Consider the following 20,865-nt stretch of genomic DNA (forward strand, 5'->3'; position numbering starts at 1 on the left):
AAGAAAAGTTCATCAATATAGACTGAATACTTTACCAGGTACAAGGTGAAAATTTCCACTCTCATTATTTGTATTCAACATTGTACTGTGAACCTTCAACAAAAAGATATAAATTATGTTAATTATATGTACAACACAACATTATATATGCATACTTTTGTTATTTTTTCTAACCAATGCATCTAGATTAGAAATGTTCAAGAAAAGCTATTTTGTAGACAATCTGATAGTTTATGTAGCCAATTTTAATGAATATTACTGAATATACTGTACAAAAATATAAAAATAAGTGAAATTACCAAGGTCATCTAATATACGGTTAATAAATAAAAATAAATTGTTTTTAATACAGCAATTTCCATTTTCTACAATTTCCTCTATTACAATTACCAGCACACAAAAATATTAAATGGAAAGTTCCAGAAGTAAACCATTCATAAATTTAAAATCACATTCCAGTTTGAGCAACATGATGAAATCTTACTCTGCCCGACTCTGTCCTACCCAGAACATGAATGACACCTTTGCCCAGCATATTGCTCTGTATGCGATACCTATACAACATTCAGTAGCCATCTTGGCAATCTGATAAATATGATTTGGAATTCTCCATGGTTTCAGGAATCCACAGGGGATGTTGGAATGTATGCTTCATGGATGAGTGATGCAAGGGAATAGTATTTAGTAATGACAAACAACCTGAATTTGAAATTTAATACCATTTAAAAGAGCATCAAATTACAAAATTTGTTTGTCAAAAATCAGCAAGAACTTTATACTGAAAACTACAAAATATTGAGAGAGAGTTATTTAGCCAGTTTGTGCTACTGTTATAAAATACCATGAACTGGGTGACATAAACAGCAGAAGTTTATTTCTCACAGTTATGCAAACTGGGAAGTCCGAGATCAAGATGCCAGATGATTCAGTTCCTGGTTTTTTGGCCCTGTAAAGATTGCAGTCAGCTTTCTGTATCCTCAAATGGTGGGGAAAAAATAGGGCTGCGGCATCTTCTTCTTCTTTAAAGTACTAATCCCTTCATGGAGGCTTTTCTTTCATGACCTCACCTAAACCTAATTACCTCCCAAATGCCCTACTTCCAAATACTATCATTTTGAGGATAAGGGACTTGACAGATAAATTGGGGTGAGGAGGGAAGGGCACAGACATTCAGTCCATATCAAAAGTCAGATGAATTCAATAAAAAAATTTAATGAGACATGTCATATTCAGGATTGGAAAGCTCAGAACTATTAAGATATCAATTCTCCCATTGAACTCTAAAACAAAGCAATTTCTATTCTCCAAAAAAAAAAATCTGAACATACTGTATTTTTATAGAAATTGACATGCCAGTTGTAAAAGTAATACAGAAATAAATTTCATATATAAAACCAATTAATTTAAAACAAATTTAGATACTTAAATACATAATTCTAAGAGTTATTGTAAGGTCATTAAGACAGTATGATATTGATACAAAGATGGAAAGGTAGATGAATGTATCTGGAAATAGACCTACATATATATGGCCAAAGTTGGCAAAGGTGACAAGGTAATTCAATAGGGAAAGAACAGCCTTTTGCAGGAATAAGTAGGAAAGATAGGAGCTTTGATTCACACCTTACAACTTAAAAAAAAAATTTACTCCAAATGAATTATTTACCCAAAGATAAATATTTTTAAAATAAAATTTACAGAACAAAATATAGAAATCACATCCTTGACAAAGTATTTGTCTTTTTTTTTTTTCTTTTTTTTTTGGACAGGCAGAGTGGACAGTGAGAGAGAGAGAGACAAAGAGAAAGGTCTTCCGTTACCATTGGTTCACCCTCCAATGGCCGCTGCGGCTGGCGCACCACACTGATCCAAAGCCAGGAGCCAGGTGGCTCTCCTGGTCTCCCATGTGGGTGCAGGGCCCAAGTACTTGAGCCATCCTCCACTGCCCTCCCGGGCCACAGCAGAGAGCTGGACTGGAAGAGGGGCAACCGGGACAGAATCCGACGCCCTGACCAGGACTAGAACCCGATGTGCCGACGCCGCAGGCAGAGGATTAGCCTATTGAACCAAAGCGCCGGCCAAGTATTTGTCTTTAAAACATATACACAATTTTCCTTGATCAAATATAAGTTGGCTGTATATGTTTGGGTTGGTTTCTGGTGTTTCAATTCTGTTCCATTGGTCTATCCATCTGTTTCTGTACCAGTACCATGCTGTTTTAATTACAACTGCCCTGTAGTATGTCCTGAAATCTGGTATTGTGATGCCTCCGGCTTTGTTTTTGTTGTACAAGATTGCTTTAGCTATTCGAGGTCTCTTGTGCCTCCATATAAATTTCAGCACCATTTTTTCCAGATCTGAGAAGAAGGTCTTCGGTATCTTGATTGGTATTGCATTGAATCTGTAAATTGCTTTTGGGAGAATGGACATTTTGATGCTGTTGATTCTTCCAATCCATGAGCATGGAAGATTTTTCCATTTCTTGGTATCCTCTTCTATTTCTTTCTTTAAGGTTTTGTAATTTTCATCGTAGAGATCTTTAACGTCTTTGGTTAAGTTTATTCCAAGGTATTTGATTGTTTTTGTAGCTATTGTGAATGGGATTGATCTTAGAAGTTCTTCCTCAGCCATGGCATTGTCTGTGTATACAAAGGCTGTTGATTTTTGTGCATTGATTTTATACCCTGCTACTTTTCCAAACTCTTCTATGAGTTCCAATAGTCTCTTAGTAGAGTTCTTTGGGTCCCCTAAATACAGAATCATGTCATCTGCAAAGAGGGATAGTTTGAGTTCTTCCTTCCCAATTTGTATCCCTTTAATTACTTTTTCTTGCCTAATAGCTCTGGCTAGAACTTCCAGAACTATATTGAATAGCAGTGGTGAGAGTGGGCATCCCTGTCTGGTTCCAGATTTCAGTGGAAATGCTTCCAACTTTTCCCCATTCAATAGGATGTTGGCTGTGGGTTTTTCATAGATTGCTTTGATTGTATTGAGGAATGTTCCTTCCAAACCCAGTTTGCTTAGAGTTTTCATCATGAACGGGTGTTGTATTTTATCAAATGCTTTCTCGGCATCTATTGAGATAATCATATGGTTTTTCTTCTGCAGTCTGTTAATGTGGTGTATCACATTGATTGTCTTGCGCACATTAAACCATCCCTGCATACCAGGGATAAATCCCACTTGGTCTGGGTGGATGATCTTTCTGATGTGTTGTTGCATTCTATTGGCGAGAATTTTATTGAGGATTTTTGCATCTATGTTCATCAGGGATATTGGTCTGTAATTCTCTTTCAGTGCTGCATCTTTCTCTGGCTTAGGAATTAAGGTGATGCTGGCTTCATAGAAAGAATTTGGGAGGACTCCCTCTTCTTCGATTGTTCTGAATAGTTTGAGAAGAATTGGAGTTAGTTCTTCTTTAAACGTCTGGTAGAATTCAGCAGTGAATCCATCTGGTCCTGGGCTTTTCTTTGTTGGGAGGGCCTTTATTACTTTTTCAATTTCTGTCTCAGTTATGGGTCTGTTTAGGTTTTCAATGTCTTCCTGGTTCAATTTAGGCAGGTTGCATGTGTCCAGGAATCTATCCATTTCTGATAGGTTTCCCTGTTTGCTGGCATACAAGTCCTTGTAGTAATTTCTGATGATTCTTTTTATTTCTGTGGTGTCTGTTGTTACATTTCCTTTTTCATCTCTGATTTTATTGATTTGGGTCTTTTCTCTTCTTTTTTTAGTTAGTTGGGCCAATGGGGTGTCAATTTTGTTTATTTTTTCAAAAAACCAGCTCTTCGTTTGGCTGATTTTTTGTAATGTTTTTCTTGATTCAATCCTGTTGATTTCTTCTCTGATTTTAATGATTTCTCTTCTCCTACTAGATTTGGGTCTGATTTGCTGTAGGTTTTCTAGATCCTTGAGGTGAATTGAAAGCTCATCTATTTGGTGTCTTTCCAATTTCTTGATGTAGGCACCTATTGATATAAACTTCCCTCTTAACACTGCTTTTGCTGTGTCCCATAAGTTTTGGTATGTTGTGCTGTTATCCTCATTTACTTCCAGAAAGTTTTTGATTTCTCTTTTGATTTCTTCTATGACCCATTGTTCATTCAGGAGCATGTTGTTCAATCTCCATGTGTTTGCGTATGCTCTAGGGATTCCTGAGTTACTAATTTCCAACTTCATTCCTTTATGGTCTGAGAAGCTGCATGGTATGATTCTAATTCTTTTGAATTTGCTCAGACTTGCTTTATGGCCTAGTATGTGGTCAATCCTAGAGAAGCTTCCATGTACTGCTGAGAAGAATGTAAAATCTTTAGCTGTAGGATTGAAAGTTCTGTATATATCTGTTAGATCCATTTGGGCTATAGTGTCGTTTAAATCTACTGTATCCTTGTTGATCTTCTGACCGGATGATCTGTCTATTTCTGAGAGTGGAGTATTGAAGTCCCCCAGTACTACTGTATTGGGGTCTAAGTCTCCCTTTAAGTCCATTAATAAATCTTTTAGATAAACTGGTGCCCTGTAGTTAGGTGCATATACATTGATAATTGTTATATCTTCCTGTTGAATTGATCCCTTAATCATGATATAGTGTCCCTCTTTGTCTCTCTTAACAGTTTTTGTGGTAAAGTTTATGTTGTCCGATATTAAGATGGCTACGCCCACTCTTTTTTCATTTCTGTTGGCATGGTATATCTTTTTCCAGCCTTTCACTTTCAGTCTGTATGGATCTGTGTTGGAAAGATGTGTTTCTTGTAAGCAGCATATAGATGGGTTTTGTTCCTTAACCCAATCAGCCAATTGGTGTCTTTTAACTGGACAGTTCAGGCCATTCACGTTCAAAGTGACTAATGATAAGTGGTAACTTTGCCCTGCCATTTGCCAAAGATAAGTTCTAATATATGCTTTGAATTCCCTGTGATCTTTTGCTGTGAGGTTTCCTTCCTTGGTTTCCTTCCTTTACCTTCTTTCATATTGATGACCGTGTTTCTGTGTTTCTGTGTGTAACACATCTTTAAGCATCTTTTGCAGGGCTGGACGAGTGGCAACAAATTCTTTCAATTTCTGTTTGCAATGAAAAGTCTTTATTTCACCTTCATTCACAAATGATAGCTTTGCAGGATATAATATTCTGGGCTGGCAGTTGTTCTCTCTTAGTACCTGGACTATATCTCGCCATTCCCTCCTAGCTTTTAGAGTTTCTGATGAGAAGTCAGCTGTGAGTCTGATTGGAGATCCTCTGAGAGTAATCTGACGTTTCTCTCTTGCACATTTTAGGATCTTTTCTTTATGTTTCACTGTGGAGAGTTTAATTACAACGTGTCGTGGTGAGGATCTCTTTTGGTCGTGTTTATTAGGGGTTCTGTGGGCTTCCTGTACTAGGATTTCTCTGTCCTTCTCCAAACCTGGGAAATTTTCTGCTAATATCTCACTAAAAAGGCCTTCTAATCCTTTCTCCCTCTCCATGCCTTCCAGCCAACTTATATTTGATCAAGGATCTAAAACTAATTCCTGGAGCAAGGACAGTCTATTCAATAAATGGTGCTGGGAAAATTGGATTTCCACGTGCAGAAGCATGAAGCAAGACCCCTACCTTACACCTTACACAAAAATCCACTCAACATGGATTAAAGACCTAAATCTACGACCTGACACCATCAAGTTACTAGAGAACATTGGAGAAACCCTTCAAGATATTGGCACAGGCAAAGAATTTCTGGAAAAGACCCGGGAGGCACAGGCAGTCAAAGCCAAAATCAACTATTGGGATTGCATCAAATTGAGAAGTTTCTGTGCTGCAAAAGAAACAGTCAGGAGAGTGAAGAGACAACCGACAGAATGGGAAAAAATATTTGCAAACTATGCAACAGATAAAGGGTTAATAACCAGAATCTACAAAGAGATCAAGAAACTCCACAAAAACAAAACCAACAACCCACTTAAGAGATGGGCCAAGGACTTCAACAGACATTTTTCAAAAGAGGAAATCCAAATGGCCAACAGGCACATGAAAAAATGTTCAAGGTCATTAGCAATCAGGGAAATGCAAATCAAAACCACAATGAGGTTTCACCTCACCCCGGTTAGAATGGCTCACATGCAGAAATCTACCAACAACAGATGCTGGCGAGGATGTGGGGAAAAAGGGTCACTAACCCACTGTTGGTGGGAATGCAAGCTGGTCAAGCCACTATGGAAGTCAGTCTGGAGATTCCTCAGAAACCTGAAGATAACCCTACCGTTCGACCCAGCCATCCCACTCCTTGGAATTTACCCAAAGGAATTTAAATTGGCAAACAAAAAAGCGGTCTGCACCCTAATGTTTATTGCAGCTCAATTCACAATAGCTAAGACCTGGAACCAACCTAAATGCCCATCAACGATAGACTGGATAAAGAAATTATGGGATATGTACTCTTTAGAATACTATACCGCAGTAAGAAACAACGAAATCCAGTCATTTGCAACAAAATGGAGGAATCTGGAACACATCATGCTGAGTGAAATAAGCCAGTCCCAAAGGGACAAATACCATATGTTCTCCCTGATCGGTGACGACTGACTGAACACCAAGAGGGAAACCTGTTGGAGTGAGGTGGACACTATGGGAAATGGTGTCTTGATCAGCATAGCCCTGACTGTTAATGAACAACTTAATACATTATCCCTCTTAGTAGTTTTTTTTATCTGTTCTACTTAATATGACTGGTTTAGATCTGTAATTGATGCACAGTTATTCTTAAGTGTTGAAAATTAACTGAAATGTGATCCCTGTTGAACATGGTGGTGGGAATGGGAGAGGGAAGAGATGTATAATTTGGGACATGCTCAGGCTGACTTGCCCCAAGTGGTGGAGTTGGAAGCATACCAGGGGATTCCAATTCAATCCCATCGAGGTGGCATGTACCAATGCCATCTCACTGTTCCAGGTGATCAGTTTCAGTTCACAGTTGGTCATGGTGAAGGGACTGGGAGTCAAAGGGAACACATAGACAAGTCTAGTACCTGCTAACGCTAACCGATGGAGTAAATAAAGGGGAGATTGATCCAACATGGGAAGTGAGATACTCAGCAGACTCATAGAATGGCAGATGTCCTAAATAGCACTCTGGCCTCAGAATCAGCCCTAAAGGCATTCGGAGCTGGCTGAAAAGCTCATGAGAGTATTTCAGGCATGGAAAGCCAAGACACTCTGGCAAAAGATCTCTGCGAGTGAGATCCCAGTGGAAAGAACAGGTCATCAAAGAAGGAGGTACCTTTCTCTGAAGGGAGGAGAGAACCTCCACTTTGACTATGACCTTGTCTAAACAAGATAAGAGTCGGAGAACTCAGAGGGCTTCCATAGCCTTGGAAACTCATGACTGGAGCATAGGGAGATTACTGATGCCATAGACAGGAGTGTCAATTGGTAAAGTCAACAACAGGAGTCACTGTGCACTTACTCCTCATGTAGGATCTCTATCCTTAATGTGCTGTACATTGAGATTTAATGCTATAACGAGTACTCAAACAATATATTTCACTTTGTGTTTCTATGGGGGTGCAAACTGTTGAAATCCTTACTTAATGCATACTAAACTGATCCTCTGTAAAAAAAAAAAAAAAAAGAAAAGAAAAAAAAAAAAAGAAAAGAAAAAAAAAAAAAAGAAATTATCAATTCCCAACTTGACTCTCACTGGGATTAAACATGACAATAGGTCTGCTCTGATTTCATCATCATTTAAAAAAATCATCTATTATTTTTCACTTTATGTTTCTGTGTGGGAGCAAACTGTTGAAAACCATACTTAATGTATACTAAGCTGATCTTCTGTATATTAAGATAATCGAAAATGAATCATGATGTGAATGGAAGGGGAGAGGGAGTGGGAAAGGGGAGGGTTGTGGGTGGGAGGGACGGTATGGGGGGGAAGCCATTGTAATCCATAAGTCGTACTTTGGAAAATTATATGCATTAAATAAAAGTTTAAAAAAAAAAAAACATATACACAATTTTCAAAAGTCAATAAGAAGATCAACAACCTTAACTAAATTATTAGGAAGAAAGAAGAGATATGGATTTCAAATAAACATTTTGAGGAAATGCTCAATATCATTACTCATTATGGTAGGCAAATTGCAACCATAATGAGACATTACTGCAATTAAGTTTAAAAAGACTGATAACACCCATGGTTGGCAAGGATGTGAAGCAGCTGCAATTGTCATATACTATTGGTATGAATGGAAAATTGTACAGCTTCTTTTGGAAGAAGTTTTTCAGTTCCTAAAAAGTTAAACATTTGTTTATTATGTGACCCAGATATTTCATTCATAACTATTTACCCAAGGGAACTGAAAACATATGTACATGAATGGAACACCTTAGCTATTACAATAAAGAAAAATTTAAAATGAACACTAAGGGGTAAATGGGTTAACAAATTGTGGTATACTAATATAATAGAATGTTTGCAATACAAAAAAAATGAGCAGTATACTGGAATCTGTCATATGGAAAAAATTAAACTAAGTGTAAAATCCAAGCCAACAAATCACACACTAGTTGATTTCACTCATAAAATTTTAGAAAATGTTAGCTAATCTGTAGTACCAGAAGGTACATCAGTGGTTTACTCAAATGGGGGCATAATGTATCCTGTGCAGTGGGTGGCAGGGAGGGCAGGAAGGAGATGACACATGGACATGAGAAAACTTTGGGGAGCAATGGAAATGATTTTTGTCTTGATTGTGCTGATAATTTCACGATTGTATCCTTATGTTAAAATTGACAAGTTATCCACTTCAGGTAGGTTAAATTTATTGTACATCTATTATACTTCAATAAAGCTATAAAACAACCATACAAATAAACTGAACAGCAAAAACATTTCTTTGTTCATGGAGCTGTGGTCTAGTCTGGGCTCAGAAGAGCTCACTCTTATATTGTCTGCAATTGGGGTGGATCAGTATGACTTTACAATTCCAACTGCAGGGAATCAAGATAATAAAATTTGTGTTCCTAGGGAAAGACTAAAAATACACAAATTTAAGCCTTTCGCAGTTAAACTTGGATCATATTTGACTTACGATGAGAAGATAAAAATCACTCCCCAACACAGGAAAGTATCAGAAACTTAATAAGGCAGAAATTTTCACACAGTCATCTGAACGGCTGACTCTAAGTATAGAAACAGAAACTGAATTTGAGCAATAGCTCAGACCACTTCTAAATAAATCAAAGAATATATTCTGAGGATTCACCTGTGAATAGTTTTGTTCTTGAAACTCTAGTAAACTAGCAGACAGTAGACACAATCTCTCCCTTAAGGCTTCTTGAAATTCAATATTTCATTAAGGACTTAGTGCTCACACTAAAAAATAAAACCCTCTACACAAAAAAGAATAATTACACTAAACATAAAAAGTAGTTAAATATTTTAGACAAGGTGAAGATTCTCTGGAACATGAAGGGCTCATTTTGCTTATAAAATTATTTATTTTTCTGCACCCACAGACCCTGAGTGCTATGAGTGCAGCAGGTCACCGGGAATCAGATAACCATTTTATGTACTACTCTTGCGAAGAGATTAATTATAATCAGGAGAAAAATTGCCACACATTGAATTGATTACATGATAATAATCACAGTGTTCCAATTCCTATTATTGAACAGATAATCATCTAAGGAAACACTTATATTACTTCTGTACATAGTGACAAATAATATTCCATTTGTATGAATTACTTTTTAGATTTTAAGGCTCAAAATCCCAGATGGATATCTAAATAAATTTTCAATGGGAGAATGATATATTATGGTACACTATAATGGTTTTCAAACATCCTGAATTTGACCTTGATAAGCTACTAAAATTAAAGTACTGTAGTGGAAGAAATCTTAAAAATTAGTAATAATGAAAACATATTATTTAGCTTGATCAAATATAGAAAAATATATTTTTCTTATAATTGAAACTCTAGCTAAAAGTTTTCAAATGGAAATAAGTATATTTAGAGCACTTTTAAAGTATGAGTCTGATACAAAACTGAATGGGTATATGTAGAAGAATGAAATTTGAAATATATCTCTCACATTTACAAAAGTCAACTCAAGATGGATCAAAGACCTAAATTTAAGATCTGAGACTATGAAGTTGCTGGAAGAAAACAATCCAAGACATTGGTGTAGGGAACTTCTTGGACAAGACTCCCAAAGCACAGGCTACAGAATCAAAACTAAACAAATGGGATTATGTCAAGCTCAAAAGCTTCTGCTACCTATCTGAGAAAGGACTAAATCCAGAATACATTAGCACTTTTAAATCTTCAACAACAAAAAACCAATCAGTTAAGTAATGGTCAAAGGACTACATTAGTTTTCAAAACAGGGAATACAAATGGCCAATAAATATATGAAAAAAATGCTCAACATCATTAGCCATCAGGGAAATGCAAATCAAAACCACAAAGAAATAACACCTCACCCCTGTCATAATGTGTATTATCCAAAAGACAGAGTAACAAATGCTGGCAAGGATATGGAGAAAGGAGAACTCTTATACATTGTTGGTGGGAATGTAAATTAGTGCAGCCATTGTGGAAAACAGCTCAGAGATTTCTTAAAAAACTAGAAATAGATTTGCCATATAATCAAGCAATCCCACGTCTGGATATATACTCAATAGACATGAATACATTGTATCAAAGAGATAACTGCCCCACCATGTTTATAACGGCACTGTTGACAATAAATGAAATACAGAGTCAGCCCTAGTGTCCATCATCAGAAAAATAGATAAAGAAAATGTGATATATATGCATATATGTGTATATATGTATGTACGTACACACACAAAATGGAATATTATTCAGATATTAAAAATAATGAAATTTTATCATTTACATCAAAATGGATGCAACTGGAGGATATTATGTTGAGTGAAATAAGCCAGACACAGAAATAGAGACACCACATGTTCTACTTTATATGTGGGAGCTAAAATTAAAAAAGGAAAAAAAAAGGCAGAAAACAAACACAGCAAAATGGAAAGAAATGCCTGTGTGTAACATTATTGCTGCAGATACAATGTTTTATCAAAATTTGTTTTATATCTTTGTCAAATCAATGGTTAAAGATGATACACTTCTATAGTTTTAATGCTCTGTGATTATTTTAAAATTTATTATATGTATTTATAGCCCTTACCTATTATATTTTAACTGAACTATGGTCTTTTTACTTTTTGCTTGTTGAACTCCTTATTTGGTGGAAAATTTGTTATCTTGAAAATTAGAAAGAAGGAGGAAAGAAAGAAGGAAGGGTATGGAGAGTGAGAAGAAGGCAGGGAAGGAGAAAGGAAGTATCATTATATTCCAAGGATTGTAGCTATGAACTACACTGAACCTGTTCTCTTTGTATTGATACCATGTTAGCAAGATAATTGTGCTGTAGTAATTATAATGCATTTTCTATGACCCTGAGAATCTAATATATTAATAAATTCTTTAAATTTAAAGATCAACCTAACATGGAATTTTGACAGAGTTTTAAAAATCTAGAGCGTAATTTAATAAAGCCTTGATTCGCACATATTCATGAACTTGTCTTCAACTAATGCAAATGCCAAAAGGCATTATAAATTATATTTTGCTGTGATGAAATGAAATCAATTTCACTATAAAGGTTTCCCAATTTTCCCATATACAGAAGGAAGAGATTGACTAAGAAATAAACTAAAACAGAAAGTATCACTACGATACTGCAATATTAGTATATCACACTACTGCATTCACAATTCCTCAATGAGATGCAGTGTTTTACATTTTTCATGAAGATTATATTGTATTCATTGTTTTTCTAAGACAATGGTCTTCCTGCCTGTGAACACTGTAGGATACAAAAGGATGAGTGTTTATGTCACTATATAGAACCGGAGTCTATAAGAAAGGAAAGAGGTGCTGAGCACTTTTGTTAAGTTGGAGTCATGGTAGCTCTTTTATTATTTTGAAGCAAACATTTATTTTCAAACATCGAGAGATAAAGAAACAGCAAACTCCAAAATATTTTCTTAGGAGCAAATAGTAACTATTCTTAGTTTTGTTTTTTATTATATGCTCTCCCCTGAAGGAAAGGTACTGAGAGCTGGTCTTGCATCCATATGCAGGCCATGGTGTTCTGTCAAATATGAACAGTTGCACAGACCAACATCAGATGAAACCACTCTAAGAACGGGAAGGTGAGACAAAAAAACAAAAACAGTTTGTAATTATCTTTGAGTGTAGTTATAATCCAGGTTGCTGTAAAACCAGAAACAACAAAAAATGTCAGTACTTCCCTCTCCCAGCTGAGTGATTGATTTTTTTAATAATTTTGAATCACTTACAGCATTAGCCTCACCTTTCTAGCTTCCAAGGTAAAATCTATTAAGATTCTTAATCACAGAATTATTCCTCCCTTTCAGGACCCAATGCAGAAAGAACCCTACTTCCCCAGGTCACTTACCACAAACCACATCCCCAAATAAGTTCCTTTTATCACCATCTTACTGAGGGTCTTATTTGTTCATGCTGTGGTAACAAAATGTCTGAGATTGGGTTATCTACACATCATACGAATGTGTCTATAGCAGTTTGGAGGCAGGGACGTTCAGGATCAAGGAACTGGCAGATGGAGCGGCTGGTGAGGGTTCCTCTCTGCTGCAGAGACAGCACTTTCTTGCTTCATGCTCACTTGGCAGAATGGAGACCTGTGTTGTCCATAACTTCTTTCATGAGGCTTTCTGAGGATGATGCCAGGAACAGTTATCCACAGCTATCTTCTGCTTTACTTTTACACATAGCATTAATTATTCTGGTCTAATATATATAAAATAGTTCTCTTTGAATCACTAACAACTCTCTCTAAACAGTAGGCAATTAAATCAATTTTTTAAAGTTGTATTAATTGACAAGTAAGGCACTGCTGCAAAGTAATGGAAAGATATCAAGATACCCTTCACTGTCCCATGCATACACATAAGTAGAACTACTATCCAACACTTTTTCACATTCACCTGGAGTCATATTTTTTGATCAATGTACATAACTATTCATATATTATAAATATTTAATAATAAACATTAATGTAATATAAGTTAATAAAATAGATCAGGTGGGTTTTTGATAATGCTTGATGCTATTAATTCTATTTTTTAAAGATTTTTATTTATTTTATTTGAAAGTCAGAGTTACACAGAGAGAGGAGAGGCACAGAGAGAGAGGTCTTCCATCCACTGATTCACTCCCCAAATGGCTGCAACAGCCGGAGCTGCACCGATCCGAAACCAGGTGCTTGGAGCTTCTTCCGGGACTCCCACATAGGTGTAGGGGCCCAAAGACTTAAGCCATCTTCTACTGCTTTCCCAGGCCATAGCAGAGAGCTGGATTGGAAGCGGAGCAGCCGGGATTTGAACGGGCGCCCATATGGGATGCCAGCACTACAGGCAGCGGCTTTTCCCACTAGGCCACAGCCTCAATGTTTTTTTTTTTGTTTGTTTGTTTTTTGTTTTTTTTTTTTTTGTTTTTGTTTTTTTTTTTTTTTTTTTTTTTTTGACAGGCAGAGTGGACAGTGAGAGAGAGAGACAGAAAGACAGAGAGAAAGGTCTTCCTTTGCCGTTGGTTCACCCTCCAATGGCCGCCGCGGCCGGCGCACTGCGGCCGGCGCACTGCGCTGATCCGATGGCAGGAGCCAGGAGCCAGGTGCTTTTCCTGGTCTCCCATGGGGTGCAGGGCCCAAGCACTTGGGCCATCCTCCACTGCACTCCCTGGCCACAGCAGAGAGCTGGCCTGGAAGAGGGGCAACTGGGACAGAATCCAGAGCCCCGACCGGGACTAGAACCTGGTGTGCCGGCGCCGCTAGGCGGAGGATTAGCCTAGTGAGCCGCGGCGCCGGCCTCAGCCTCAATGGTATTAACTCTAAAAAACATAGACTCCCCAAATTATGCCATGCCAATTATTGATTATCAATCCCAGCTAGTTTCCAAATAATTATGCACAAAGAGTATGAGCAGACGGGGGATCAAATGGCCTTTTAATTCATATCTGAACAGGTATCTCTACAGATACTTGGTTAAGGCTTAATTGTTATTTAATGCCTACACTGTCTGCTTGAAGCTTGCGGGGGGATTCCTGCTTTCAACTTAAATATTCACAATGAGACAGGCTGGCATGCTCAGATATGTCTTATGGTTAAGAGAAGATGAGGCAGGAAAGTGGTAGTTGGAAAGAGAGGAAGCAGGGAGAAAAAATGTGAGGTGGAGGAGAGAGACAGAAAGAGAAACTGTGTGAGAGAAACATACATCTGGGCCGCACATCAGACCCTATGTTCATTTCCTGATCCACGTGACCTGAAGAGGCTCAGTAGCCCACTTCCTGATAAAAGAGAGCCCAGGTGAACGCTTACACTCTACCTACCCTGTTGTATTAGCACATCTTCCTCCTCTCAAGCAGCAAGGAGTTTGAAGAACAGACCATCTGTGTTCAAATTCCTGTTCTACCTCTTCTGAGCTCTATGGATTTGGACAAGACACTTAGCCTTCCCATGCTCCTTCCTCATTTATAAATGTAGAAGAATAGAATTACCTGCCTCTCGTGGCTTTGTAAATATTAAACAAATAAATATATAAAATACTTATAATGGTGCTGATACATAGATTAAAGACCATGTGTGTTATTTTATCTTTATTACAGAAAGCTGAAAAGGGGATGTGATCTGATATGGAAAGAAATTTGAGAACTGTCACCTCTCCTATACCAATCTGGATTTTAGAACCTCCACTCAGTTGAGATCCTGATGTGTATCAAAGTAATTCTATACTCATCCTCTTCTGTCTACTCCCCTCATACATGTATCATGCTTCTTTTGTACCTTCCTGGGAAAAGAAAGATGGGCACTATAGCCTTTGCCTGGGAAATTCAGCAGAAAAGACATTCATTAAGTTATCTCCAAGGCTGTAACATATACTTGATTAAGAATTCACTCCTGAATCTACTGTGAGTTGCAAAGTCCGCGTAACCACATTACCCAATCACATTCACTAGGCAAAATTTTTGAGTTAGTACTACATGGTAGCTTAGCTCAACCACAATGCCAGTTAAATAAAAATGCTTCATAGCAGAACACTCCTCTCCTGATTAAGATTTCATATAAACTCAAAATTAATTCTTCTTTCAGATTACATTAAGTAGAAATAAAAATCTAAAATTGTTCTCCTTCCAATTTTTCTCATTTTCAGCAAACACATTCTAATGCAGGAAACTTGGTCGAAATTTTGTTTTATTTCCCAGCATTGATCTCCAGAATCATCAATCAGCATCTGGAACATTTCCATGGTTAGATTCATTCAATTCCACACCTCATATCCCATTTTTCAAACTCTGAAATGGTTAACAGAAGCCGTGGGACTATTGCAAACCAGTTTTTACCTGAAACATTCATGGAAATTTCAAGCTCCTAAAATAAGTTATTTCATACAAAATGATGGTTTCAGCCAGCACTTCAACTCTAACAAAATGTAAAATGCACTGCCCTGTGTAGCAGAGTAACCCAGGATGTCTCTGGGCCTAGGAGCTCCAGTCACGTCAGCTAACAGTGGCTTCCCTCACAGACTTGCCTTGCAATGGGCTCTGAAAACTTCTGCGTGGGTTTCATTCATAGGCAAGCCCTTAACATGGTGACCCTCCAAAACTTAAGTTTGCATATGTACTCAAAGTAGCACTCCCAGCAGAAAGGGATGTGCTCTGTCCAAGAATTAAAAGTTCCTAGGATTCAGGCTAGTTGGACCCGCATATCATGATGCTGACATCAAATATCAGAGCAGAACGAGGCCATCATTCGGAAAAATGGAATAACACAGAAAGCACAAAAGAAAAAGTCTTTCTGATTTAACATTTGTCCATTGTCTGGAGTTCATAACCTAAACCCAATTTTGAGGTGAAATTCTGTTAAACAATTTTACTGCTTTTCACCATGCCCTAAAGAAGCCAAGATCTTTTTGTCCTGCTGCTTTTTGTTCTTTAACCTTTGTAGCCTCGGGCTCCAGCAGCCCAGCACATGACATGAACCCTGGCATGTGCTTTTCTCCCAGATCTCATGGTAGTCGAAGTCCTTTGCTCAGTCCTCTCCTATCCTTTTGGCATTTCTCAAATGCACGTTAGAGGCCACATTGTGTCTTAACGTGAGTCCCCAAGCATTGCCTTTTCTCTTCTTCTCACAGAATTTTTCTTGGGGCATCATAATATCCTTGTTTTATGTTATTGCTGGCTAAAGTAGGGCCTGACTCTTCAAAAAAGAGTCAAAATCATTTTCTTAATCTCAACTAAGAAAGGCAAGGAAAAGGGGGAATAAAAACCCTACATGTAAACACTGAAAGCAAAAAGCTACAGACTCTGAGACATCTGGTCCTGTGCCACATACCAGTTTCAGGAACTAACATTGCAGATGCCCAAAATCTTTTTACACTTAATTTCTGCTAGAGATTTCTCTGGACTTGGCAAATGTGGTTAAGAAAAAAAAAAGTTTAAAAGTGCTTTTAAAAGAAAATTTTTATGGCAAGCATAACTTGTCACTAGCAAAATCATTCCTTTTCCTCATCTTCAGGGTCCCTGAAGAAGATTAAGAATATAAATATTTATATCTGGCCAAGATGTGATCTCTATATTCTCACTGTAAGATCCCAAACAACCCTGTTATGCAGCAAAAATTAATCACTTTTGCAAACACCAGCTGCTGTATTTCCCACACATCCTTTGTTTCCTTAAACAGTGCTTTATTCCCAAATGCTAGCATAGCTCCATAACCGAGATTGAGTAAGTAGGAACTGGGATTGCCTTGGATGCTCTTCTCATGGTGTTGGGATGCTCAAATCATGGTGTTTTGAACAGGCACAAGCACTTCTGTGAAACTCGCTTAGAAGGTGGCCAACATGAAGGCACTGAGTCTAAAGAGGTACGCTACCTGCATGTGTGTTATCTGAGCCTGCATTTATGGTGCCTACCTAGATTTTACTCTGCAGGCATGCGGCAAAAGACGTGAATGTTTATGTTCAACTCAGCACTATAAAGGAATGATGCTCAAAATTTATTAAGCATTTATGGTAATTGGATATTGTATTCAGTTTGCAGGAGTGTATGAGTGATAGAAGTTCATGAGTTCACAGTTGGCTTTTGCTATTTAACACCTAAACTAATTGGAAATTACTTTCATTAGGATTACTTTGTTATCTAACAAAAGTATCTTATAGTCTTATTGGTATTGTTTTTAGATTATGTTCTGTATTATGATTCCACTCCAAGAGTTAATCCCTAAGAAAATGTCATCAAATTTTGATGATTTCCAAGCAATTACACTTTGTAATTTAAGCCACTGGTAGAACATTTGGATCAATGTTCCAACAACCTAGACCCATGGGGTCTCTGAAATAACCCTGCACTGCGGGGCTCCATTAGATCACCTTGCAAAGGGTAGCCCCAGAGTAGTAACATTGATACTACCTTGGTGGTGAGGAACCGAGATCCATTCAGATAAGGAGGAAATTTGTTGAAGAGGAGTTGTCACAGTGCAACAGAGGGAGGAGCGCAACTGAGGCTCATGAAAGTGAAGCCATTGGGGTCTGAAGTAACTAGTCTTTCCATCTCTCTGTAGTCACATGATTTCTCACTCTGTTTCTTGGCATGCCTTCTGCTTGTTGCTAAAAAAGCCGTCATGCATTATAAAACTTCACACGGCTTATGAAGGTCACTGTCTTTGTGACTTCTACATTCTTTCAGTGCTTTATTTTGTTGCTTCCTTGCACTAGGATTATCCTCCTCCCTGGTCACTTGCTACTCGTAGTGTTGTCAGCCATAAACCTGGACTCAGGCATTGGTGGTGGAATGTTCCTAGTAGAGGGGAGGCAAATAGAGGCTCATTCATTAAAGTGATGTATCTGTTCTTTTATAATACGTAGTTACTGAATTAATAGGCTATGACGGCTACTTTAGCTTTGCTCTCACCCAGTACAACAGTTTTAAGGGGGTCGATGCTGTGGTGTAGTGGGTAAAGCTGCCGCCTGCAGTGCTGGTATCCCATATGGGAACCGGTTCAAGACTCAGCTGCTCCACTTCCAATCCAGCTCTCTCCTTGGCCTGAGAAAGCAATAGAAAATGGCCCAAGTCCTGGAGCCCCTGCACCCGCGTGGGAGACCCAGAAGAAGATCCTGGCTCCTGACTTTGGATCTGTGCAGCTCTGGGCCATTGTGGCTAATTGAGGAGTGAACCAGTGGATGGAAGACCTCTATCTCTCTGCCTCTCCTTCTCTCTCTGTGTAACTCTTTCAAATAAATAAATAAAATTTTTAAAAAAGATTTATTTATTTTTTTTATTTGAAAAAAATTGATAAAGAAAGAATGATAAATGGTACATTTACTGGTTTGCTCCTCAAATGTGTAAAACAGCCTGGGCCAAGCCAAAGCTAAGAACCTGGAACTCACTCTAGGTCTCCCACGTGAGCAGCAGGAATCCAGGTACTTAAACCATTATCTGCTTCCTGTATTAGCAGAAAGTTGGATTAGAAGCAAAGTAACCAGGACTTGAACCAGGCACAAGTTATGGGGTCCTGCAACCCAGAGGCTCAATTGCTGCACCACTATGTCCTGCCTCTGCCCCCAATCCCTTCCCTGGGCCAGACTTCATCTGCATTTCACAATTAACAGATGCAACACCAAATTTGAGTCCCATGTTTTCTCTCCTTTTTCAGTTTGAAGTTCAAGTACATTGAATAAGGTCAAGAGGTTGAGAGTTATTTACAATAACAGCATCAATTTTAAAAGTGTAATGAGTTCTACTGGGTAGTTACATAATTTTAATCTTATTATTTGGGATAATTATTTTGTCAAATAATTAGAAGTTGAAATTTAGAAAGATGTTTTGGGATTAATTTATAAAGAAAAGAGATGACAGCTAACACATCACCATAGTAACTAGATTTTCACACATGCGCTAATAGTGCTGCTTCTAGAAAAAAAAAACAATAGATATTTAACAGAATCTCCACTTGAAATAAGATATACAACTCTAATGTTTTATAGGCTGTGATTCCAAAAAAATATATTCATAAAAAGTTAATTTTCTCTCTTTTCTGCCCTTCTGTTCATGTCCAATTAAATAGATATTGAAGGCAGAAACACACTGTCATACAAAGGCAAATGACAAAATTCTGTATGCTTGATTGCCCACTATTTCTTATTTTCCTCAGATACAAAAGTATAAATAATGTATATAAGTGAATAATGTATATAAGTGAGAGATTCTGAATATAATTAAATTGCTTTATAATTAAAATAATTAATAGAATTAAGAGCAAACATTTTGAGAAGTTATTATGTATCAGGCAACATGTCAAATGCTTCACCTGTAATAAGATCATGATTTGAGGCTGCACAACAGATAAAGCTGCTGCTTTTGATGCTGGCATCCCATGTTGGAGTGCCTGGTTAGAGACCTGGCTACTCTGCTTCTGATCCAAAATCCTGCTAATGGACCTGGGAAAGCAGTGGATGACAACCTAAGTACTTGGGCACCTGTCATCCAAGTAGTTCTTGGTTCCCACTTCTGCCTGGCCCAATACTAGCTGCTGTGGGTATTTGGGGAGTGAACCAGCAAATAGAAGTTCTATCTTTCTCCTCTCTTTCTCTTTCTGACTTTTAAATAAATAATAAATGATTTTTAAATAGTCATAATTCATTTTATTTTGTTTTATTTTATCTTTTAAAGGCTAAGAGTTAGACAAACAGATAGACAGAGAGACAGAGCGATCTCCCATCTACTGTTTCAATCTCCAAATGCCTGCCAAGAACAGGCATGAGCTAGGCTGAAACTAGGAGCTCAAACTCCATTCTGATTCTCTCATGTGTGTGGCAGAGCCTGAATCTCTTGAGCCATCATCACCTGCTACCTCACAGGGTAGACATCAGCAGGAAGCTGGATTGCAAATGGAACCAGGATGCAATCCCAGGCAATCTAATGTGAAATATGTCCATCTCAAACAACATCTTAACTGCTGTGCAAAATCTCCCTCCCTTGTCCCCTCACTCCCCATAATTCATTTTAAAAGCAGCCCTATGGGCGCAAGTTCTATTTTTATGTTTCCCATTTTACAAACAAAGAAATTGAGGCTTGCAGAGATTTAGTAGCAGAAGGCTGTGTAGTGCACAGAACAGGAAAATCCCCAAGAGTAACATACAGAGGCCATTCTGAAGTTAGCTATTTCATTGAGAGAACATGCTCTTGGCTTGGGTGACCATTTATAACTAAATTACCGGTGCTGGCATTGGCATTGGCATCAGCAGGGGTTTCCTGCACTTGAGGAGTGAGCTATTGACAAAGTTGACCAGTCGACCTCATAAAGGTCAGGCTAGACTTCAAATGAAACCATTTATACAATGGTGTTTGTTTGGCACACAAACTGTTCAGGCTCACATATAATCCCACAGAATCTACTCACTTGGTCTTTGGCAAATCACTTGAACTATCTTGTTATCAGTCCATTTATCTGAAAACCAAGTATCCATGGAAACTGTGAGTTCTGGCATTCTATGCTTTTTTAAGGTGGACTTTTTTGATAATTTATTTTAACTCCTTCCCACTCCTCTGCTCCTCTGCCAGCCGTTTATTTTCCTAAGGAATAAGTCTGTTCATAAATCTATTTATTAAGTCAAGCATTTAACTTTAGACTAATCTTAAAGGGATTTACTTTGATTCATATTTAAATAACTGACTTGGAGAGTATAACCTTTCTGAAACTAAAACTCATATAAAACTATTTACATTTTGTTTGTTTTAGAAAATAAATGTTAGTCTGAATCATTTCTTGGA

General features: G+C 37.7%; 1 long non-coding RNA gene across 3 annotated transcripts in view; it reads right to left on the reverse strand.

Moving 5' to 3' along the window:
* Nucleotides 1-20,533, reverse strand: part of LOC127483275 (uncharacterized) — a 56,982-nt gene extending 36,449 nt beyond the window's left edge. For 2 of the 3 annotated variants that reach the window (XR_011378275.1, XR_011378276.1), the window contains exons 1-4: nucleotides 20,495-20,533; nucleotides 17,506-17,892; nucleotides 12,479-12,755; nucleotides 36-93 (exon numbers count right to left, since the gene is read on the reverse strand). This is a non-coding gene — a long non-coding RNA (uncharacterized lncRNA). The remainder of the gene's footprint in view (nucleotides 1-35; nucleotides 94-12,478; nucleotides 12,756-17,505; nucleotides 17,893-20,494) is intronic. The other variant, XR_011378277.1, reaches the window with a different exon arrangement.
* Nucleotides 20,534-20,865: the final 332 nt, after the last annotated feature.

The sequence above is a fragment of the Oryctolagus cuniculus genome, chromosome 8 (genome assembly GCF_964237555.1).
Source record: "Oryctolagus cuniculus chromosome 8, mOryCun1.1, whole genome shotgun sequence".
Taxonomy (NCBI): domain Eukaryota; kingdom Metazoa; phylum Chordata; class Mammalia; order Lagomorpha; family Leporidae; genus Oryctolagus; species Oryctolagus cuniculus.